Consider the following 25,521-nt stretch of genomic DNA (forward strand, 5'->3'; position numbering starts at 1 on the left):
ACCAATTCCATCAGCATAATCCTGTGCTACTAACCAATGCAGTGACCACTAACCAATTCCATCAGCATAATCCTGTGCTACTAACCAATGCAGTGCCCACTAACCAATCTTACCCCAAGCATGGAGGATGGAAGAAGCAGATTCCCTTCCTTGATTCCAAGCTCAAACATTCTGGCCCACACACTTCTGCTTTAGCCAGCCTCCTCCAGCACTGCAGAGGTCCAGCCATCCCTGCCCACACAGTTCGTCTCCTGCTTCCTCCTTCCACTATCTCTCAGCTTAGTGACGGCTGAGTGAGTGCCTCCACATTCAGATGGCGGCACGGGAGATGACGCTGAAATGGTAAATTAGATCAGGAAGTAGATGTTTGATGTTGTAAGTTTTCAGGAGTTATTGAAAATTCTACAGCAAGGACTGAGGACTTGGCCCAGTTGTATAGTACTGCCTGGGAGGCGTAAGATACTCAGTGTCCAGCGCTGGATGAAGAAGGAAAGTTGCAGAGCAGATGGGCAAATGTTAAGAGTTGTGTTTCAGAAGGAGATAGCCTCAGTATAATAGAGCAGGCTGTGTAGGTGAAGAGCAGAGCAAAACAACGACCCTGGTAGGGCTGGTAGAGCTATAGTGTGACCAGATCTTGGCCCAGAAGCAGCTATAGCCCTCTAGGAAAGGCTAATGAAAGTGTCTGAAGTCACGTTCTGACCACTGACCAATGTGACTGAGTCACTCCCCAGGCACATTTCTTCATGCAGGAACAACAAAAGTATTCTGGAACATGCACACGGCATAGCCATGCCACTGCCCATCACAGAACGGCAATATTCTGAGAGATGTGACCATAGTGAACTTCTCACTGATCCCTCATCACAGGAACCATGCTCTGATAAAATGACAGACTTAACACAGTCTTTTTCAGCAGAGGGGCCAAGGCCCCACCACACATATGCTTAGAGAGCCCTCCCCATGGGGTCTGTTTGTGGGACAGAGTGGAGGCACCAAATGGGATGTGGCAGGGCTTAGAGTGGACACATGAGCATGCACACACTGGGCAGTGCTTCTGCTGAAGGCCCCATTGTCAGATGGGAACCATCACCCAATCTGTGCTTGGCAGAGAACAGCCCTGGTCTGTGGGCAGAGTGTTGCAAGGAAGTCCGCTTGTTTGGTTCCTGGCTGCTTAGCCCCAAAATAATCACAAAGAAACTGTATTAATTAAATCACTGCTTGGCCGATTAGCTCTAGCTTCTTGTTGGTTAACCCTTACATATTAATTTAACCCATTACCATTAATCTGTGCATTGTCACGTGGCAGTGGCTTACTGGATAAAGTTCTGGCCTCTGTCTTCAGTGGGCTACATGGCTTCTCTCTAACTCCAGCTACTTTCTCCCAGCATTCAGTTTAGTTTTCCCTGCCTATATCTATTCTACCCTATCAACAGATCAAGGTAGCTACTTTAGTCACAGGATACAGAGGTGCAATCCACATTAGGCAGAGCCTCTTGTGTGCCTGGCTACAACTCTATCCTGACTTGGTCCACATTTTACCTGTTGGCTGCCTTCCTTCATATTTTCTGCTATTTAAAATTATGTATTGTTTAAATTTCTTCACACTCACCCCCAAAGAGCCCCAGAGTGTTCTCACCCCTCATGTTAGCTCAGCAGGTAATGGCATTTTCAACAACCTCCATAGCTTGGGGTTGACCTGACTGGGCTGAGGAGAAGTGAAGAAATGACATATATAGAAGAGCTGGGATCAGGTGGTCCATACATTCTCAAGGATCATGTTGGCAGCCTGGAAAACTCAGCATGTGTTATGGAGACTTGGATAAGGAGGTGTATTATCTGGTCTCCATAAGAGTTCTCTAGAGGGAGGAGTCTCATGCTCAGGAAGAAAGAAGCTATGGTTGATGCTTCCTGTACACACTGTCAACATCCATGCTGGACCAGGGGAAGAAGGCCTTGCCATCCCCATGAGTCTGAGGCGCTGGGGTCCTTGACAAGGACATGTTCTTGTCAACACCACATGTTTGCTGAGGACTTCATTCCAGCCCTACACATGCATACTGCTGTTCTTCATGATCTGAACTCCATACCCAGAACTCATACGATAGAAGACGAGAACAAACTCCTACAAGTTGTCCTGAGCTCCCCCATGCATGCATGGGGCACGTGCACACACACACACACACACACACACACACACACACACACACACACACACGCACAAAATACATTTTAATTAAAAACAGAAAACTTTCTGGATAAATCCTCATAGATACACACAGAGGTGCTTCTGTCAAGAGATTCTGAATCCAGTCCATTTGACAGTGATGTTAGCCACCACACTCTTTTGCCTACTCTACTTTTTCTTAGTGTTTTCCCTATGGTAGTTAATCCTGGCTGTGCAATGAAGTCTTATCTTACAATAATTTTCTTTGGTTGTGCAATGACTTCTTAGTTTTATAAAATGTAACTTAGTGAGGCAAACAATATAAGAAAAGTATCGATTATTCAATTTAAGACTGTAAAAAGAAATTTTAAAAAAGGAGGTCAAACTTGTCAGCAATTTTTATTGACATCATAATTGCCTGGGGAAAAAAATCCCTTTCTCTAAATGAGATTACTTGGCCTGCACTCTTTCCCTAAATCTGCTGACAGTGCACCAAGGACAGCCAGGAGGATGCTGTAATGCTGCTGCTGGGATACAGCCTGGCGTTGAGACAGAAGACAGTGCTGGGTCTTCAACTCAGGCGAGGGCTGTGCACAGGAACACTCTGAGAATCCACAGGAAGAGAGATGAACCACGTACAGGGGAGAACCCTGTGAAGGTCTTGTCCCTGGTACCTCCTGTGTGGTTGCAGACCTACATGCTTGACTCCAGGCCTTCAATGCTGGGTCAGATATGTACTCTCCCCGTGTCTGGTCCTCAGAGAACGGCAAGGGGAAATGTATTATCTTTATTGCAGCCAGAGAAGCAATGGAGATGGAGTCTAATGTTGGTCTAGCTGCTCACTTGCCTTCTGAGACGAGACAGCCCTATTCCCTCCGTGAAGAGGCCAGGTTTGCTCATATGCTGTCCAGATTCTGAATCTAGTCCAGTTGACAGTGAGGTTTGCCTCCATACCCTTTTGTCTGCTCAATTTCCCCTAACACTCTTCCTATGATGGTTACCTGACAGAGCAGTCCTCGGTGGAAACCGCCTGTTGGGCAGACCCGTGACTTTCAGACTTCTTCAATAACTCAAGCACACCTTAAACAAGGATGTCTGTGTTGACGTAAAATCTGAACACAGTACAATAACAGAATGAGAGCAGTGGGGGGGGGGGAAGACAGGAGAAATGCCGCTCGCAGCTGTGGTGGCTGCATCTCTGAGAGAGCAGGGCATTTCTGTGTTGTTTTAATCTCTCCTTGTCTATGACATCACAAGGGGGGGTGTTAGTTTACAGAGAGCATGGAGTTTTTCTACTCTCCTTTCCTGATCCGCAAGAGGGGGCAGTTTTCAGGACAGAGTTGGGATGCAGCCAGGGAAGGTAGCCTTCCTGTATAGCTGAGAGCCAGGCCTTTATGCATTCCTTCCTGTATGTAGACTGAGAGCACAGACCCGCTGCCTCTCTCTGCCCATGGAGACTGTAGCTCTTGGCGAGAAGAGACACAATCCCACTGGACGCAAATCCTAAGAACGGCCGGCCGCATTAGCTACTGGGTTGGGGATAAGCAGGACACATTGAATGTAAATTTGTCCATCAGTGAGGAAAGATGTAACGAACAATAATGAAAGCCCCAGACAATGAAAGGAAAGTGGAGCCTGGACATTCATACAGAACAGAGGAGAAGATGGAAGAAAACCATGGCTCGAAAGTGTAGAACAAAAGGGGTCAGGGTTCTTAGCTATGGGGAAAGCAGACCCCTGCTGTCTGGAAGGCTGTGCTTGATTGACAGACTTGCATATGCCTTTCCATCAGTTAGCATGGAATCTAAGACTGTCTCCAGGACCCATGTTCTTAAAGGTCAAGAAGGTGGCCAGGGCCTATTCATCTCCCTGGCTCTCTACCAGTCTGCCCCATGGGTGCATAACAAATAAGAACACAAATCAATTTTAGCTTTTACATATTAATTTAACCCATTTCTATGTGTATGGGTATCACCACATGGCTGTGGCTTATATTTTAAAAATGATACTTTCTACTCAGATCAACTTCAAAGCAAAAATAATAAATATGATGAAAAGAGTACTAAGCATATGTTTAAGGACATGTGGAAGTATGACAGACATGTAACATAACCAATTCCTTGGATAAAGACAAGTTTTTAATAATTCTTTTCTTAATAACCACAGTCATTCTGTCCTACCACATTTCGGAATTAAATATTTGAAATACTCACCCCAGCCAAACATATACCTAGTCCTACCTGAAGACCTGTATTTTAAGTATTTTTTTCCTTCATCCAAGTGTCTGAGAAAAAATTCACAGAACCCTGCCAAAACCCCACATCTCTATGAGGAACTGAGAATCTGTAGTTAGAGGGAAGAATTAGAAATCCAAGGAGGGCAGAGTCAGGGCTGATGCAGGTCAGTGCACCTGCCGTGACAGTGGGAAATGCAGGCATTCCCTGTGGAGTGTTCTGCCTGCCGAAGCCTCAAATATGTGCATGAAACACCCTGACCATCAGGAAGCCTGATTCCCTGCGGCTGTGACCCTGCTGGGCAAGGGCATCAGAATGGCTGCCAGAACACCTGCCCGATACCTGCTGTCTCCACCTCAAGAAACAGCTCCACACTGTAGGAGCCAAGGGAGGAGCGTCAGGCTGGCTCATAGGAAGGTCGCCTCTGTGTAGGCATGAAACGATACGATTTGTGTATGTGTGCTAAGTGGACACACGAGACTGCACCTATGTTGTATGATGTGCTTATTAGTTTACATGTGTGTGAGTCTGTGCATGGGTGTAACTGCAGGACAAGTGGCCATACATGTGGGAGGGGAGTCACTGTACACATGTGCACATTTCCATGTGTATGAGTGAGATATGCGTGTGTGCACACAGCTGGGGGATGCTCTTCTACTGTCATTTCAGGCCTTGCTTGTGAGATCTGTGCCTGCCTCATCTAATTACCTTGAGAGCCTACGACTATTCCTCCCCATGAAGACTGACTGAGGAGACGTTAAGAACTCATAGAGCATGTCCACACAGGCGTGTTTTAAAACTCCTGCTGAGCCATGCCCTGTGGCGGGCATCTGAACAGAAAACTCTACACAAGATCCTCATACAAGGCTGGGCTGTTCAAAAGGCATTTGATGGTCTACTGTGCTAGCATCCAGTTACACTACCACCCCTTGAGGACCAGAGTGAATCACCACTGCACACGAAGTCTGCATGCAGGGCTGGCAGCACCCTGTTCCGTTAAAAAGAGAAACCCCACCCACTTCTCTCTCTTCTTTCTCTTCCTCTTTCTTTTCCTGTATGACTCTCTCTCTCTCTCTCTCTCTCTCTCTCTCTCTCTCTCTCTCTCTCTCTCCTGCTGTCCCCAGAAGCTGGTCTCTTCCTTCCTCGTCCTCCTTTTCCACTCCCTTTGGCTCAATTAAACTTCCCATATAAGCTTTGTCTGCACGGCGGGTCTGTCACCTTCTATGTGGCCCCTTAGCCTGCCAAAGTCTCTCGCACACAGTATCATAACATACTGGACCTCACAAGCCAAGACCCAAGTCCACCCAGCAGTGCACATGATCTTATCTGGGTCAAGATTCAGGAAGCTTTTCAAACCCATCCCGGATAAAGGGTGTGTGCAGTGGAATAACCCTGAAGGTTCTAGCTTCTGAGCTCAGGTTCACCTCGCCCAGGGGTTGACGCCTTTGGTGGGGTGCACCTGCAGTGCTGTGCTCCATGGTTACAAAGGCGGTGCGGAGAGGATGCTGACCTGGAAGAACTGCTGTTTCCATCCTGCCGACAGCTGTGCTACTGTTCCCCAGAAAGCATCCCCTGCATGTCATAAGGACTCGGCGCCTCTCTCTTTACCTGTTCTCTCAGACCTGGATAATGTTGGTTCCCTGTAAAGCATCCTGATCCTGGAGGAGGAAGCTAGGTCGGAAGGACGCTGGCCTCTGTCCCTGTTTCATCCGCTCAGGGCAGAGTCATTACTCCTCTCTGAACTTCATGCGCCTCACATCCCCTTGGCCATTAGCATGGGTACTGTAGGAATAACCTGAGGTTCACACAGCAGAATAAACACCTGGTGTCACAGGGATGGACAGTGCCCATCTGCCTCTGAATGCATTATCCTCCTCACAGGTCAAGTAGAAAACAACCCGATATCAAAACAACAGAGTCTCTCTGGAATCTGCATCCGGAGTGCCTGGGCAGGCGTGAGCAGCTCCACACTATTCCTTTGGCCCACCCAAGCGGCTCTAAAATTACCTTCAGCAATTTTAGCGATTTATTGGTAAGTAAGGTTAATGGTAGGCCATTTTCAGTGGCCACGGGGTATTATAAAATGCATTTTCTGTGAATCCAGACTGACCGCAGGAGGTCATACAGATTTGTGCTGATTTGTTCAAAGGCGTATTTTAAGGGGCTTGAGACTTCAGCTCAGGTTATGCTATGCCTAATCGGGAAGTAAGAAGGCTTGCATGCCTATCTGAAACTGCAGCCCACAAAGTTAGTTTTCCAAGGACTAAAACGTCAGACTCTTTCATTTCATATACTATGGGAAGTTTGCTCCTCCCACTGGGAAGTGGGGGGGCTATTCCCAAAGTCTCCTCCAGGCTTCCAGGAAGAAGCCTGCTTACTTATTCCAGTCTCACTGCTGGGAGGGGCTTATCTGTGAGAGATGGGGCTATGGGTGCTTCACTGTCATCCCGCGATGCCAGTGAAACCCTATGGTTACCTTTTATTTGAAAAGGTCACGGGGTAGCGCTGAGAAAGGGCAAAAGTTAGCAGCAGCTTGCTGTGGCAGAAGCGATAGGTCGCCCTCACAGACTTGCTGTCACTTTCAGGTACCAACTTATCTGCGTCAAATATTAAAGCAAGCATTTCGGCCAGAAGCACACGGCATTTATATTCTCTTTGCTTTTCATTTTTATCAACTGATACCCAGTGCTGCACTGACTTTCCCTGCTGCTGTGACAAAAAATCAAGCAACGGAAGGGATGAAGGGTTTTTTTCAGTCCCTCCCTTCCAGGTAACGTTCATGGTGGCGGGGAAGCGGCGGCAGCAGGAGGCAGCTGCTCACACTGCACCACAGATCAGGAAGCAGAAAGAGATGAGGGTCGCGCTCTGCCAGCTGCCACTTTTCTCTTCAGTCCCAAGAACAGTGCCATCCCTGGTGAGGCTTTCCCACATTAGTTAGCCTCATAAAGACAATCTTTCACAGGCCTGCCACAAGGTCCATTTCTAGATCCGGTCAAGTTGGCAGCTGAGATTAACCTTAGATATATAGACAGACAGAGATAAAAGGATGGAGGGATGGAGGGAGGAGCAAGAGAAATGAGCTTATTTATAAACAAAGATGAAAAAGTACAAAAGACCAAGACAAGAAAGACCCAATGAGAAGAGTTGACCTGTGACATCCGCTGACCCTATTGCCAGGCTCTGGACCAATCAGGTTGACAGACAGGATTAACCATCGCGGTATATTAGATCCTTTTCATGGACCCTGCCCATCAACAGAAGCCAGTGGTCCCCGTCTCCTCCTCCATGAAAGCAACCCTGAACACAGCAAGGCTCAGGGACTGCCTGTCACCTTTGCTAACTGAGGGAACTCGTGAATGCATTAACTTCAATTCTTTATTGCTTGCTGGGTGCCATGGACTGAAAGAGGGTTCCTCTTCCCCTCAGCCTGTGATGACATGGCAAGAATCTGTCACCTGTCCAACAGAAAGTGAGCCCTCCCTGCATGCAGCAGCCATCTTAAACTCTTGAGCTCCCAGACTCTGGGACTCGCAAATACAGCCCTGCTATGTCTAACCCACCTGATCTATAGACACTACTGCAACTGTCCAAGTGGATGAAGTCATAAGGAAAACGTTCAAAGAATCCCGCAGACCTAACCTGACTGTGAGCCAGCCATCCTTGAAGACAGGGTGAGGAGAACTTTATTGAAAATGGGGAGGGGTTTTGGGATCAAGGCTGTGATCCTTAGTGTAATGTCAGTTTGCTACAACTTAGAGTCACCTCAGTAGGGAGCCTCAACTGATTGCATTAATAGATGTGGGAAAACCTACCCCAAATGTGGGCGGAACCTTCTGGTAGCATCCTGATTAAAAGTCAGTGATGTGAAAGATTATTCTTTTTTGCTTGCTCTCCCCGCCCCGCTCCGACCCAAAGCTGCTACGTTAATCTATCCTGTTGCTGCTATTGGGATCACTTTGCTGATATCAAAACCAATGTTTCCAGGCTTCCAGTGTTGACTGAGGGCCGGCAGGTCTACAGGAACCTCCCCGGCCTTCAGTAACAGATTAAGACTGGTGAGGTAGACCCAGTCTCGGGCCCTGGGCAACTGCTGTGTTCTCAGCTCCCACGTGTGAGGCATCTCATTTCTACTTGATTGATTTAAGTGCATTTAATAAATTACAGATATATTTATAATACTATATGTGTCCATTGTATCTATTCTGTTCCTCTAGAGAATCCCAAGACAGTTTATAAGTTTCTTTGTGACTATCAGAATGCCCTCTGTACCGTTGTTCCTGATAGAAAAGCATCTGTATAAACCAGGTAAGATTTTATAAAGGACTAGAAAGAATAGGAAAAAATCATATGTGTGTGTGTGCGCTCTCTCTCTCTCTCTCTCTCTCTCTCTCTCTCTCTCTCACACACACACACACACACACACACACACACACACACACACACTGACTTGAATGGCTTCTATCTGCAGGCCAGAGAAGCTGACACCCCAGGAGTAGCTCAGTCCACAGACTGGATGCCTCTGCAATCCTAGTCTGGTGCTGAAAGCCTGGAGGAGAGACAGGGAAGATAGCTTAGTTGTTTAGAACACTAGTTGTTCTTCAGAGGATTGGGGTTCAATTCCCAGCACCCATGTCCAATTCTAGGCCATTTACCACCCTCTTCTGGCTGCTGTAGTTACCGCGTGCACTTGGGACACAGACATATATGCAGGCAAAACACCCATACACATACAATAATCAAAAAAAAAAAAACCTCTTTCCTTTTAATCTTCAAAGGCCTGAGGGATTTCTAAAGAACCTATGATCTTCATCCATGTCACACCTACAGAAGCTCAAGACTGACAGTAGCAGTAGAGATGGACGCATTTACTCACAAGAGAGAGCAGGCATGCGGCCCTGCTTTTTCCTCGCAACTCTTTATATAGGGACTGCCACCAGAAGGTCTTCTTCCCTCAGTTAGCCCTCCCTGGAGCAGATCCAGCCATGTTGTCAATCGTTGGTGGTGATGGTGCACACCTTGTATCCCAGCACTCAGGAGACAGAGACAGTTAGATCTCTGTGACTTTGAGGCCAGCCTCAAAGCTCTACATAGTCCATGACTGTGGTTAAAGACCCTGCCTCAAAAAAATAAAAAAGTTAACCATCCCAAGGCAATAACACCTCTTCAGAGACCTTGTCCATCAGTAGGAACCCGGGACTCCAGTTCCTCGGGCTATCTTTCAACAAAGCAGAGAGCTTCCGGAGCGGGTGGTGGCCTCGCTGACTGGAGAGTGGCCCAGTATGCATGTCAGCATCTCTATCTAGGTGGCTTGATATGTGAGCAGGGGAGGACACCTGTGTGCATCATAAGAAGACCTGAGAGCCTTTGACAGGTCCCATGTACAGCAGGGTCCAAGGCACACAGCTTCCACACAGAGAAAAAACAAGGTTAGAGATTAACACACAGTGTGTCCTGTTTATCTGAGATACTTTAGATTTTATGCATCCTCTATAAGTGAGCATCAGTTAAGGATGAAGGCCTTCAGTGTGCTTCCTTCGCCTTTCTGAGATGACACATCAAAGGGTCCGCCACAAAATGTCTTCTGAAATCGCCCAATGTTATATTTTCCCTTCCAAATATTCTTAAACTATCAAACAAAATAAAATTAGCCTTGATCTAAGTGAATTTTCCTCATGTGTTTAGCTCCTGTCTCGTCATTCCATTAGCCCAGGTCAGGTTTTCCACGGTCTGCAGTCGGATTTGATGAACCCAGAGATATTTTAAAATGCTAGGTCTTGAAAGTCTGCTGTTTGTCTGCTTGCCCATGCTGTGTCCTTTCGTCAACATTGCTCTGGTGTCTCCAGGAGGGGTACCCATGTGTCCCCAGACTTTATTCCATCTCTCTTGTTAGGATTCTGTACGACAGACCACAGCCACAGAAACCTCAGTCGTGTGCACGGAACTATGAAACTGCTGACTTACGTACTTTCTTTCCTGCAGTCACTGAACCAAACTACCAAATTTATTGTCCCTGGCAATACACATGACAGGACGAGAGGCCCCAGTCACTCGTCTGATCCTGCTGGGGAGAAACGTGAAAATCTGTCAACATTCTACTTCTGTGAGCACTTGAAGGAGCTACATGAAAAAGACTTCCATCTTTGCCAAACTGCAGGTTGACAAGATTGAAGCCCCAAATTCTCCTCCTTTCCCTCTGCAGGCAGCACTGATGTCTAGAATCACTGCTCTGCCCGAGAGCATTGGACCCTTTGCCTTGGCTGCTTCTCCTGCAGTTTCCACAGCCTCCCAGACAAGCAAAGTCCTATTTTACAGCCACCGAAAGGTTTCCAAATGTCGATTTCACTGAGTATTTAACTTGCCCTTTCCTGAAGCTGTCTAATCCTGGGCTCACAGATGACTTCTCTCTGCACTGGCAGGCCGCGATGCTCTGGCCTGCTTAGACTCACCCCGGAGCTTCCGCTAAAGGTGTCACCTGTGCACAGCAGCACAGCGCTCCCTGGAGAAGCCATGTCATAGGCTGTACGGGATTCAGCAGTCATTCTATTCCCAAAGCGCACAGCCCCGGATCAGAGCAACTGAGCTAGTACTCTCGGAGGATTCCGAAACGCAGCCTAAGTCTCCCGAGTTCAAAACCCCAGGGGAAATGGCAGGGCTGAGGCGGAGGCTCGGCATGTGGAGAGGAGCATCTCCAAGACACATGAGTCCAGTCTCAGGAACCCAACGGTCGTAGGATAAAGCTGACTCCTGGAAATTGTCCTCCACACACATGCCATGGCACACGCCTCCCACCCACACGCACATGTGCGCATGCACGCACACATATATGAGTAATCAAGGAATATATAAGTACTTACTGTAAACCTCTCCCCACGGATCTGTGTAAGGACAACACATTCTCTCTCATTCACTATACATAGATCATGCATGAAAAAGACCCCTGCACGGCTCTGATTCCCATCGAGCGCTCGACACGAGGAAAGCTAACTTGCACCAACCACACAGAGATCGGGCACAGAGCAGCACAAGCACCCACTTAACATGGGAAACCTGCAATCCCAACTGCCCACTCAAAGAGTCAAATCTGAGATGGTAAGAAATGCTACTTCCGGTAGATCAAGGCCACTGCTGTCTCACATTCAAGCATTGCAAAAGAGTTGAGTTTACAGGGAGGATGGTCATGTTTATTTCTTGACTGACAAACACTCACTTTAGACAGCTCTCTCTTAAATACGAAGAAAAGGAAGTGTTTTTGCCCCACATTGATTATATAGAAGGTGAATATGTTTGTTTTCCTTTGAGGTTTTCATTTCACCCAAACAAACTGGCCTGGGCTTAGGTAAGCGAGTGGTGGAACAGCCTTGAGTGAGCAAAGACACCACAGCTAAGAAGCCATGCTGGTAAAGCTCCTCACAGACTTGGGGAGATCACTGTAGGAGCCAGATCAGCACAGAGTGTGAGAAGGGACAGCCCTGGGGTCTCTGCAGCCCAGCACACCCCACACAGGTCCGTAAAATCGGATGCAGCGTGGAAGCCAGCCAGTCTGGCTCTCCTCCAAGCAATTAGACAGCATCTGGATTGACAGCGAGCTTGGCAGGTTCTGCAGAGGGCAAAACTGAGGAGGATGGATCCTGTGCAAAGGGGCAAGGCTCCCTAAGAGGCAAGCGCATGCTGCCAGGCTTCCGGCTCCCTCTTGGCGTCTTTGGGCAGATCAGCCTCGCCGAGCAGGGTGTACTCGATGCTCCACCCATTGGATGCCACAATCCCACTCTATTCTTCAAAGTAAGGAGTCCGCAGCTGCCCCTGCCGCCTGTGCCCCTGGGTGGATCTTCCTGGGGCACCATGCTCCTGGGATGCCCTATATAAACTTCTTGTCTTAGCAACAGGACATTTGGCAGTATAATGGCATCACCCGGTCTACATTTCAAAGGCATCTTTTTAGGCAGGAGAGAATCTGTTGGTGCCTGAAGGAGGTGACTTTTATTCACCGTCCTTAGATGCTCCTACCTGGCCCAAGGCAGAGACAGCGCAAATAGGTGAAATTACTAGTCACGTGTCAGTCATCCAGTGGTGGTAAGAGCCACAGAGCCTGTGTCTGGATTAAATACTACGTGTGGGCAGTAAGAAATTAGTAGCCCTGTATGTCAATGGCACCAGGTTCCTAGTTTTGGAATTGGACCAAGTTGGCTTCATAGAAATGTTAAAATGACAATTTCTTGAGCCGCACACACAGCGGCTCTGATTTATTAGTCCTGGCCAGGGGCCCAGGAACTTATTGTCAGTGTATTTCTTGAGGTATTCTGCAAGGAATGGAGACTTTCAAATCTCCCAGCTGTGCCATGAGGTCTTGTGTGAAAGAAAGCTGTGCATGCGGAATTTACAAAACGACAGTCCACAGAGGAGACTGTGGCTATCTCCGAGAAGCAGAACTGGGGGGTGCTTTGGGCTCCAGATACCTTCCTGACAAGTTAATAAGGGACAGCAGCTGTTTCATAATCAGAAAAAATGCACAGTAAAACCAACATGAAATAAAATGATGCTGGCATTCTTCCAAGCACAGGCTCAGCATAGCTGGCATAGAAGGGCTGCTGGGGTACACAGGGCATTGAGTGGATTTGGTCAGGAGTCTCTTCTCTGGGATTAGCAGGCTGAGAGCATTTTATTTTGTTTGATTTTTATGTTTGAGATGTAAATTTTCCTGGTGATGAACCATTAAGATCCTGATGTTATTTGATTGGCAGAACAAATAATCTTGTAGCCAGAATCACAACTACATCTAAAAGTCAGAAAAACCTTGTTTTTTTCCTCAGACCTTTAAAAATTACCCCATGGCCTCAATTTAATGCCTGAAGCAGGAGTCTCTCTTTCTTTTGCTGGTTTTGTAAGTTGGAAGCACACATAACCTCTTCACAGTGTTTCCCTCTTTCTGCCAAGTACATTTTAGCTATGGTTTCTCTTCTGTTGATTTGATTGTATCTGAAATTCTAGCCGTAAAATTCTCAGAGATGACCTTGAGTCAAGACTCCCTTCACCTTGCGTTATACCTCACTTTCAGCTTTATGTAATCTTTTGGAAATCTATTTATTTTATCATTAACTGTGTATGTATATGTTGCCATCACTACCAGGATTTCCCCAGCTAGACAGCAATGCTCATGAGTAAGGAGTCCAGAGACAGCTTCAGGGAACAGTGTCTGCTCTGGGGCACGAGGGCATTCTTATGTGGTGGAAGCCCATCAGTTGTGTTTGGTTAGCATATTACCTCAGCTCGCCTAGTGAGTGCTTGTACCACTGGGGGCTCCATGTAGAAGAAGCCATGCAGAATCCAGACCCATCCACAGGCCGACTACTCTTTCTCCTTCAGCATTCAGAGTCCGGACTCCAGGAGCATGGCAGGCCCTGTTTCTTACTCAGAAGCCCAGTGTGCCAGCTGCCTGCCAGGTCATGCATGTTTTCTTCTACAATGTGAGCATGAGCAGATGTGTCCAGGTGCTTGAGAAGTCCAGAAGAGGGTGTAGGATGCCCTGGAGCTGGAGATGCCAGCGGTTAAACCCTGCCTGGTATATGTGCTGAGAACTGACCTCAGGTCCTCTGAAAGAACAGTATACTCTCAACCACTGAGCCAAGTCTCCAGTACCCGGCTTTAAAGCATCTTCTGTTTTGTTTTTATCGACTCTAGATTATCTTGCCTTTGTGTGTATAAGTTACTTGTGCTATAAAAATGTTGGGGAGTCCTACCTGACTATCAAACAGTTAAAATAACGGGGGAGTTCCAGCTCTGCTCCTCTTCATGCCTCACCTTTATTTGAGACACCAGTTGGCAGCGGATCTTTGGGGAGTAGGGTGGGCAACCTCAACACCACCCCCAAAGCTTCCACTCCTATCTCAGAGAAGTTTCTCTACATTGTTTGCAAGGCTTGCTGCACGCCATCTTCTTTGAGGGCTCGTTTTAGAAGTCAGCATCACATTTTTTTCTGTTAAAGAATCAATATATAATCTTTGGGAGACTAAAAAGAAAAAGAAAGAGAAATCACCTATAACTCTCTTTCCAGAAACTGCTGTTTCAAGGGCCTGGGAGAGTGTTTCTATGTTTGTGTTTGCATATTTATCTACCTTTATACTCTCTGTGGGGATATTCTGCGTGGGTTTTTTTTTTATCATTTTCTCATTTTCGGATGTGTTTTATAGGGTTCTGCTGGCATCTGTCTTTGTTACATGCCAATTCCACAATGTCACACCAAAAATTTAGAGCTGATTAAATCGTGAATTAATTTCTTGTTTGTTCCAGGGATGTGTCTCAAAATATCTGAGTACGATTTCTGAGAGAGGAGACTGACTCTCAGCGGCTGTGACCTCTCTCTCACCCTCTGTTTGGGGATAAAGGTTTAATCTTGGCAAGAGTGGTGGCATACACCTTTAATTCCAGCACTCAGAAAGCAGAGGGCCTGAGGCTCTCAGTGAGTTACAGGCTTCTCCAGCCTACATAGTGAGCTCTGAACTGCCCACAGAGGTGGCAGAGCTGGTGGTGTGTGCAAGGCTGTGTAACAGGGCTGGGACTTCTGCACTCCTGGTGCTGGTATGCAGTAGACATGCCAGCTGCCTGCTGCAGCAGGACTGCTGTGATGCTTTGTCCCTTATTACTGGTTCCATACCTAAAATGCCTCTTCTGCTTGGTCTTCAGTTGACCAAATCATAGCATGGTCATGAGGTCCTGAGGTTTTGTGGCTTGAATGAGAAATGTCATCTAGAAGGTGGTGCTGTTTGGGAAAATGATGGAACTTATACTTACCAAAGGTCCTTTCCAAACACACACACAAACACACACACACACACACACACACACACACACACACACACACACCTCCCTTTGTTCAACTAAAAATTTAGAATTTAAGACACTTCTGTTCCTTAGGCTGCCCACAGGTTAGCTGAATGCAGGAGTCTGATGAAGCCCTGTATTCAACGCCTTTCTGGGGTCATGTGACACCTAAGAGCAAACCAGTCTCCTCTGACCACAGGGCTCTTAGCATCAGACCGGAGCCTGCTATGTATCTCATTAGGCTGCCACAGATGACCGATCAATTTAGCATCATCATAACAGCACAGAAGTGTGGGCGAATATTTGTTAAAAATTAAAATAATAACTCTGTACTCTATCTTATAGATGCCAGTGGGCTAATATTTTCCCATATGGGAGGTTATAAGAGGATCTATGGGTGCATCTGGGTGCGGTTGGCATCGCAACAGTGAAGTATTTTCTTCTCAAGCTCAAGCTCACACTACTTTTCTGCTATTTTATTTTCACTGTCCCCCAGTACTGCATGAAGTTATGTGCATAGACATAAATATTGAACCCAGAGCTCTGCATGTGCTTGGCAGGTGCTCTACCACATCCTTGACCCTTGAGACCTGAGCTTTCTATGCACCCAGGTTGGTCCTGAAGCTGGGATCCTTCATCTTCCTCCCAGATGCTAGGACTTCAAGCATGCACCTCAATGCCCATCTAGCAGAAATATATTTATTACTTACCCCACCTCCTGAGTTTTGGAAATGTCTCAGTTAGTTTTGTGACCAGGTTCCAAAGCGGGAACTTTTGAGATTCAGCTTGAATCAATTCTTGCTCTAAATCTAATGCTTAAGGAAACAGGCGCAGCCTCTGCCAAAAAGTCTGCTGGGTAAAAGCAACTACGTGGATCATTCCAGAACCTTTGAGGTTGACCCCAATGGTCCTCAGCTTTCTTCTCGGAAGACAGGCTGCATCCAGTCTACCGTAACCTGAAATATTAACATACAGGGAGTCTGGCTTCTTCAGCTCCGTGAACTTGAAAGAAGGTCCACTTTGAACCCAGCCTCCCTTGCCATTTGAGTGCTTTCCTGCCTCGAGGCAGCTGGGACTCAGCTATCAATTTTGATTAGCAAGATGTGGAAAGTTAGCCATCTGTGCTTAAGGGAAAGTCACTCTTCTCTCTGAAACCCCACTTCCCCCTTTCATTTGAAAGCAGAACCGACCCTTGTGGGCCTAGCCTTACTGTAGGGTCCCATCAAAACTCCCAAAAGGTCACTGGCATTGGGTTGGGCCAGGTTCTACAAAGACACCACAAGAATATGAGGCACTGTTGGAGAATGGCTTACTCTGGCTCTGCAGTTTCTACTGTGCTTCGAGACTATTCCCAGCGGGTGTAAAGGTTTTCTTAAGGACTGAAATGCATACAGTGTTATGTCTTTAAGCATCACTGCTTAAGTATACATGACAATCCCCAAGGAAATAGTCAAAGGCCACTCTAAGTAAAATTCTAAAAACCCTACTACAGACCTTAACACTTGAATTTCTGGAGAAGATAATTTGAACTTTCTGGCATACAGGATTTGTGATGAAATTTATGCAATGGACTCCGGATGTGGACAGACAGATGTGCATGCTGGCAGAAGAAATGGAAACAGGTGTACGAGCCCGATATCCAAGCAGAAAATTCAAGTTAGAAGTAGATTTACTGGGAGACAGTCACAGGAGCTTGGTGATGTCTGTTGAAGGCAATGATGGTAACTGAAGGCCCAAAGGAGTAGGGTGGACTCCTTCAAAATGACATGTGAGTCTCTTTTGTGACATAAGACATTGTGACCTTGAGAAGAAGAGGGCAGGTGTCTGTGTCTCTTTTGACCTTTTTCCGGAAGAGAGTGTCTGGCTCCAGAGGTTTCTCCCACTGGCCTCTAGTCTCCAAAGATAAACAGAACTCCAGGGTCCAGGAGAGGCCTGAAGCGAATCACATGGCATCAAATACAAGCGAGACACTTAAGGCGGTGTCTGAGTGACTGGAATTCCAAAGGGAAACCCAGACAGGGAGTTAGCCACAAATATTGTGTCTGTCACATAACTAAGAAGAGCAATTGCTTCTGCAGGTCAGTATTTCACTCATATGGAAAGTAGTGTATATCTATAATCACCCCACAATTACTAAGAGAATGAAAAAGGGGCACCTACTCACGTGTGAGGTGTCCGTGCACAGTACTTCACTAACACACACCTTGGGAAAGTTTCCATATATTTAAACACTTAGCATTTGATTTCAATGCCAGTGGATATGAACATTATATACTTAACATAATCCGTACATTTTTACGCACATGTTCTATGTGCAGTATTCTCTAAGATGTAACTATTTCTGAGCAGAGGCATATCTCATGAACGACTAAACGTGCAACCTATGCCCTTCCGCACACCCACCTCTGGCTGACAACTGGAGGCAGAGGCTGCTCATTTGTTTCCCGACTGCCCAGACCCAAAACAATCACAAACAGACTGTATTAATTACCATACTGCTTGGCCTATTAGCTTAGGTTTCTTATTAACTAACTCTTAACATCTTAAATTAACCCATTTCTATTACTTTATATTTATGACAAGGCTCGTGGTAAGGATCTGGCAGGCGGGTGTCTTTCTCCTTCTGTGGCTACAGGCATCTTTCTGACTCCTCCTCCTTTCCTCCTCTATCTGCTTGGAATTCCCGCCTTATTCTATTCTCTCTTCTGTAGGCCAAAGCAGCTTCTTTATTCATTAACCAATAAAAGCGACACTTATACAGAAGGACTTCCCACACCAGACAATGTCCCTTAAATACCATTTTTCTCCTTTCTTTTCAGGAGAGTTCTACTAAGTTACACTCATGCTGTCTTGAGCTCCCTTCATAGCCCAGATGTACCCGGAACTTTCAATCCTCCTGTCTCAGCCTCCAGAGCATCTGAGGTTCCAGGCCTCTGCCATTGGGCCTGGCACTGTCATTGTTTGCCCTCCCTTCCGTTCATTCACTGGGCCCCAGGCCAGCAGGAATCTACATCACATGATTGATAGAGGACTGCACACAAAGTCACGCTGTCTTCACAGGGCCCACCCAGCCTTTGGCTCCTCTCACATGCCAAATCCTTTGGCTTCTCAACATTTCATCATTACCATCAACAACGACAATATTACACCATTCCTATTTTCCCTAACATTTACCCTTGCTTTTATACACAGCAATGGCGGCCAGATTCGTAGTTGGCTTTACCTGCACCTTTAACCTCTAGTTTTCTCAGGTGACTTTAAATCTTAAAACCAATGCACTAAAATCTAGTTCCAAAAGTAGTTCAACTGTTTCATCTTTAGAGACTATTCACATAATTATACTACAGATATTCCTTTTGGAAATGTGATTTTTTTTATTTCTTATTTTTATAACACAGTATTTTTTTCCTTATACATCTGGAGAAAATCATAAACAGTGATAGCTAATCGTGGCTTTTCCAATGAGCAAAAAATATGTGTTATAGAGGTTAAGTTTTGTTGCAAATTCTATAATGTAGCCTAAACATCTAGACAAAGAGGAGGCAGGAGAGTGCAGCTCTTTTCTCCTGAGTTAGGTTCCCATTTGTCATTTATTCATTTAAAGAAGTGCCTGGCTGTCCTTCAAAACCTGTTTATCCCGCTGACTTCTCTGGGCAGTAAAGTGGATCCCACAGGCTGAAGAGCCTGAGATTTACAGGGCATTCTGGGAGCTAGCCTTACTTTATCCACATATCCCATTTCAACGTTTTCCAATATTAGTCTTGGCAGGATGGCGGGGTTTGTCGGCATACATTGGAAGGCTTGATGGCCATCTCAGCGTAGGCTGCCCAGCGACAGCAGCTTGGATACGAACAGCAAATCCATCAAGCTGCCTTCGTCACTTGTGCCAGACATAAATGATGGGGCCCATCCTGGAAACAAGCCTGGTGTCGGTGGCCCAGGGTGCTGTGGGAAGGCAGCGTGGGATGGTTTTGCTCTGCTCCCATTGCCAAGGGCGTCAAGAGTGGGCATGATGTCCTAGGGAGTTTCCCTGGCAGGTTTGTAATAAACAGCTCTATTGGATTTTTCCCATGATGCAATAACTCTCCCGACTTTCACATCTATTTTCTTTTGACAGAGACCAACTCTACGTGTGACTGGGGTCAAACCTCATCAGGAAGCAGCTGTTCGAATCATTCACACTCAGGTAGAAAGAACTCGGTATTTTAAATAAAATGTAGGATTTTGTTTCTCTACACCGGCCCAGAAAAAAAAAAAACTGGCATTTTCTTAGAAATAAACAGTTTGGGTACTTAAAACCCTTAAGCAAAAATAAACAATGAAAAGAGAAAGTCACATACATTTCTGATAGATGTGCAAGCTGAGGGACTAGAGAATGATTGTGAGCCAAGTGTTTCTCGTGCAAGAACAAGAGCATTAGTTTGGATGGGGAGACGACTCGGGGGTTAAGAGCCCCAATAGCTCTTCCAGAGGAGCTGGGTTAAATTCCCAGCACCTGCATGCAACTCACACCTGCCTGTAGCTCCAATTCCAAGGTTTCTGATACCCTCACACAGACAAATAAACACAAAATAAAAATAAACCATAAAAAATAAAAAACAGAAAAATGTGGTGTGTGATAGTGCACACACCTAATCCAAGCAGATGGAGAACACTGAAGTGGGGAGACCCACCCTAACTGTTGGCAGCACCAGTCCCCTGGACTGCAGTCCTAGGCTAAATAAACCGAGAAAGCAAGCTGGACACGGGGGTCATCTCTGATTCTTGACTGTGGAAGCTGTTCATGTTCCTGCTGTCACTGGTCCCTGACATGATGACCCCAACACCGTGAGCCCAGGCTGTTCCTTCCTCGAGCTGCTTTCATCAGGTCGTGTCCAGAGCAGGATCAGTGTCAGGGCTCCATTGGGTACCACACAAGCTAGCTTCAGGATGCTCACGCAGTATCACTTCTAGCCTCCCTTTGCCTATGAGGAAGCTGATTCGCCAAAAGGTCAAACAATGAAACAAAGATCACACTATTCTTAGTTCTACAAAAAAAAAAAAAAAAAAAAAAAACAAAATTTTTTTTTTAAAAAAAAAAAAAAAAGACAAAAAGGAAAACCAAGAGCTGCATACTTTCAAAACCAGCATTCTCTTCCTGTTTGACGGCTCAGCCTCCATGTCCAACCTGCCTTAGAGCTGATGGAAACATTTCTCCATTTGTTGCTACACATTTTGCAGCTGTATGGTAGGACTCCTGCTTTAAAATGCAGAGTGCCACACGTCCATAATGGATACAGTTTTCTAACTCTGATATGGATTCAAAAGAAACACATCAACTCCAGAACTGATCATGATACCAGATGCCTGCAGCTCAGCATGGTGTCCTTCGGGGCTCTGCTCCCACTGGCCGCTCTGCAGAAATCTGCTGCCTCTCCACATCCCCCACGCAGCCCATCCAGGCTCTGCTCGGTTGTTATACCATGGAACAGTGAATCGGCATGTTTCTGTGGCTTGAAACGTTTCAGTTTCTAGTGCTTCATTTTCTTGAACCCAGAAGAAAGCGTAATTGTTGTCGAAGCACAACAGAGTTCAGAACAGAGCCGCCCACTCCTCTATCCCATCTGCAGCTATTACCAGGGCACTATGCCAGATGCTCAGAGTGTCTGTAACCTCTGCTTGAGGCTTTCCTCTCCTGTCTTCTTATCTCAGCCTGAAGCATGCTGCTTAACAGCCTTCATATCTTCCCCAGACATCCTGGCCTCTGGTTTCCTCCACAGCTCCACCAAAGCAGCTTCCTGGTGATGTTCCTTCAGAGCAAGCTGCTCTCTCTCTCCACAGCCAAAGTTCTGCCTGAGCCAAGGCATTGCCACCTGCACTGCGCTCGCCCCTGCTCCTGTTCCCACCTCTCTGAGGGGTGCAGCTTCATCCTTCCTCACGACCCAGAAAGTGAATTCTTCACACCCGCATGTCTCAAATAAACATTGCTCCTTCTGAAAGCCTAACAATATGTTTTCCTACTTATGGTTAGGAGAATAAACTGAGTTAAAGATGACAGCGTGGTAATGGAAAAAAGAATGGGGGGGGGGACTCTGCTCTTCCCTTTAAAAAGTATTCATTAAGAAGGGATTCCTGGAAGGGAAAATCAGCTTTGGACTGAAGGGAACGTCATCTCCCGTGGGAAAGGACTGGTATCGGTTAGCATTAAAGTGGCCTGAAACTGTAGGGCAGCAGATGGCAGAGAGACGAGCAGTTCCAATCGCTGAGCAGCGCAGGTGATGTGTCCTCAGCGACCACGGCACGCAGCAATGTGCTTGTGCTTTTCCTATGCCCAGAAAGGTCATTTCCTCTCCTCATTAAGCCAAATGGACAGCATTTTTGTGACCAAGACGAATGCAGATGAGCGCTTTGTCTGTTCTCCAGTCCAGGCTGGAGGAGAGGGGCCAGCAGCGCTTCCTCAGGGGTACCCAGCTTGCTCTGGGATAGCATCCCTTCAGCAGGGGTGCCCAGCTTGCTCTGGGATAGCATCCCTTCAGCAGGGGTGCCCAGCTTGCTCTGGGCCTGCAGCCCTTCAGCAGGGCTGCCCAGCTTGCTCTGGGCCAGCAGCGCTTCCTCAGGGGTGCCCAGCTTGCTCTGGGAGAGCATCCCTTCAGCAGAGGTGCCCAGCTTGCTCTGGGAGAGCATCCCTTCAGCAGGGGTGCCCAGCTTGCTCTGGGCCTGCAGCCCTTCAGCAGGGCTGCCCAGCTTGCTCTGGGAGAGCATCCCTTCAACAGGGGCGCCCAGCTTACTCCAGGCAGGGTGTAGTTGATAACAGTTTAAGAGACACGATTTCACATCCTAAGTGCTTTGCACATTTTAACTAAAACACCAGGACTGGTGTTTATGAAGGAAGGTCTTAGGAGGCACAGGTTTGACTTGCTTGCTTTGACCATGGCTCCCTTCTTCCACTGGAGCTCAGGTGCGCTGTGTCTTCCTTGTTCTGTTACTGAGAACTCAGGCATTCGCCCCAAGTGGTTTCAATTCTCTTCCAGAAATTCCTCTTCCAAGTCTTTTTTAAAAAATGCAGCTTAGATGAGCACAGGCCACAGGTCTACGTCCATGCCTTGCTATGTAGTGAGCTTCTCCTGCTCCTGGATGTGTGCTCTATCCAAACTACCTCTATTAAGAGGAACCCAAATTGCCCTTCCTGCTCAGACGGAATTAGGAAGATGGAAGGCGTGGGAAGGAAAACCAGACCCAATGACCTCACTGTGACCCTCCACATCACACGTCTTCACCCGAGAAGATCAATATTCTCCTCGCAGCTTTTATTTTCAGCTTGTCCTTTTGCCTGAAGGTGTAATGACTGTCCTTGCCGTACCGATATTACCACCCCAGCCTCTAACTCAATTGATGAAATGCCTTCCTTACTGAAGAGCCAGATCTTCCATTCCAAAGACTGATATTGGCAAGTCAATAAACAGTTAACTTGATTTCTGAAATGACCAGCACGGAAAGAGACATTTACATTGCTACTGTCGATTTTCCCCTTAGAATGTAAACAATAATTAGAGCAATGTAGGGCATCTCTCCGGAGGCCACTGACTCACAGGAAGTGTAGGCAATGACATAAATCCACATACTGAAGACCCCACTGCTGGCTTGCCACAGAGAGGAAAAGCAAGTCCCATTAGTTCAGCCACATCTGAATTCTTTGGAGCAACTTTGATCGACAAATTGCTAAGGCCTATTGTTCACTGTATCAAGTATCCATAATTATTGGAGATTATTTATGAGAGCTATTTCACAAGAAGTATTCCTAGCTAGTCAAGCACATAGTAAGTGAATATTTAAAGTGGTAGATCAAAGAAGGTGGGAGGACCTTGTGCTAGAAACACATAGTTATCAGAGACCCTATTTTCTCACAGCCTGGGCCTCTAAAACCAGGTGTGGGCGAGTAGTTGGCTTTTGGGATTCTGTTCCCCATGCTGGCTTACCTAGTCCAGCCTTGACGCAGGAGGAGGAGCTTGGTCCTGCCTCAACTTGATGTGTTCTGTTTTGTTCAAACCCCAGGAGGCCTGCCCCTTTCTGAGTGGAGGCAGAGGCGGAGTGGACGTGGGGTGGATGAACATATGATAGGTGTGTGTTATTCTGTTAGTGAGCTATCAATCACGCTTCCAGGACGGAGGAGGAGTGGATGGGGAGGGGGTTGATGGGAGGCGGGGGGGGGGGTTGTCAGGAAGAGAGGAGGGAGGAGAAACTGTGGTCAGTATGTAAAGCAAATGGGAAAAAAGGTTAAATAAAACTTTAAAAAAACTACAGCCATAATCTTTAAAAGGGATATTCTCAGCTCTCACTCACCAAGTCAGGATTTCTCAAATTTTCTTTGGTAAATTTTCATTAATAACTTTCATAAAATTTTAGATATCTCCTCTCTCATGAAGATAGCAAAGGCGAATATCAAAGGCAAAATAGTCCTTAAAGGCTAGGGAAGAGAAAATTGTGGGAAATCAGTCATTTTGTAATCTCATGTTTTGTGGGTGCTCATGCAATGGTGTGTGGTGGGCTCTGTAGTACACTTACAGCTCCCTCCCCTGCCTCTACCTCAAGAAGAGTTTATTGTCTAAACACCCCCACCCCAGAGTTCACTTATTGGGATTAAGTTCCAATTTTCAGATGACCCTTCCTGAATAGAAGCATTCAGCTCTTTCCATCGGTTAAAGCAATAATACAGAGGTGTGCTCTCTGCCTAGATGACCTCCAAACACTCGGGACACTTCAGTGAACAAAGAGACAAAATCCTTGCTCTAAGGAAGGAGAACAGAGGGTGTTTGAGCAGACCTTCCTGAGCCAATCGGCTTCAGGCAGGTAAAGTGATGATTATGAGGATACCAGTCCTGTTGATGAGTCCTGGAGAAAGCGAAGGTGTTGATGCAAGAAATGGCCTAGAACAGAGCAAGAGAGAATGTGAAGGCTGCTGCTGCTGCAGGTCAGCCCGTCTGGTGATGAACTACTGCACCAGGACACGTGTGCAGATGTTCCTCAGCCTCTCAGCCTCATCTGGAGAAACTCATTACAGAAGGCCAAGATTCAGTTCCTATCCCAAGTCAGCCAGCATCTTGGCCTATAACAGCCTGCCTTCACCCTGCTCATCACTGGCACAGCCCCCCTCAACCTGCCCATCACTGGCATGGACCCCCAAGCCTGCTCAGCACACTTACATTAGTATATAGCTCGGTAAAACTGTGTAACATGACCCTTACATAGCAGAGGGGTTTTTAATGTCCTTGTGGGATATTTGAGGAGGACTTTGAGCATATTGGCAGAGTTCATAAACTTCCTTAAACCACCAAAGCATAAGCTAGGATGTGTTTTATTCTGTTAATGAGCTATCAAACTTCCAGGACAGAAATGGGCACCATTCACAGCATTAGTGGCTGGCACCTCCCACTGCCGTGTTCTCAGAACGTCATGCTTGCCTTATACACTCTTCTGCAGTGAAGAGGCTTCTTTGAGACAAAGACGTAGTCTGCAGTCCAGAAGGAAGTGTCTCCCTTTAGGGTAGGTTGTTGTGTTGTGCTCTGATACAATACCCTGATAAATATAACTTAAGGGAGAAAGGGTTTATTTTGTTTAAAGTTCCCGGGGGATAGAGTCCACCACAGTGAAGAAGGCATGGGAAGGGGCAGGGGAGGCTAGTCAGCAGGACCAGGAGCTGGCTGGTCACATTGCATCCAGATTTAGGAAAGAAGAGAAGAGGAGGTATGGCCAGGTTACAGTGCCTCGAGGCACACCCCCATGACATATTTCTTTCCGAGGCTCCACCTTAAGGTTCAAGAGCCTTTCCAAGCATCTCTACCAACTGGGAACTAAGTGTGCAAACATATGATCATGATCCTATAAGTGGTTTTTCATATTCAAACTATAGTATCGTCATAGATTCCTTTGGTTTTGTGAGACAGGTCTTTCCCTGCAGCTCAGACTCTGGCAGGTCAATCTTGCCTCAAATTCACAAGCAATTCTTCTGTCTCAGACTCCTGAGGGCTGAGAATCCAGGTGTGTGCCTTTGTGCACAGCTCTGATGACTCCTCTTCAAACAGTGAAGCATCCTGTTGTGAATTCATCCTCCAGAGTGGTTTCAAGAAGGAGCCAGACAGCCAAAGATGCCCATCTCCTTCCTATTTCTCACTGGGTCTCAGTGATGCAAACTTTGTGGGGGCCACAGAAGTCACAGAAGTGACACATTCCACCTTGACTGAAGGTCAGAGAGCTGAATCCCATTCTTCTGCTTCTTCTTCTTCTTCTTCTTCTTCTTCTTCTTCTTCTTCTTCTTCTTCTTCTTCTTCTTCT

The sequence above is a fragment of the Microtus ochrogaster genome, chromosome 19 (assembly GCF_000317375.1).
Source record: "Microtus ochrogaster isolate Prairie Vole_2 chromosome 19, MicOch1.0, whole genome shotgun sequence".
Taxonomy (NCBI): Eukaryota; Metazoa; Chordata; class Mammalia; order Rodentia; family Cricetidae; genus Microtus; species Microtus ochrogaster.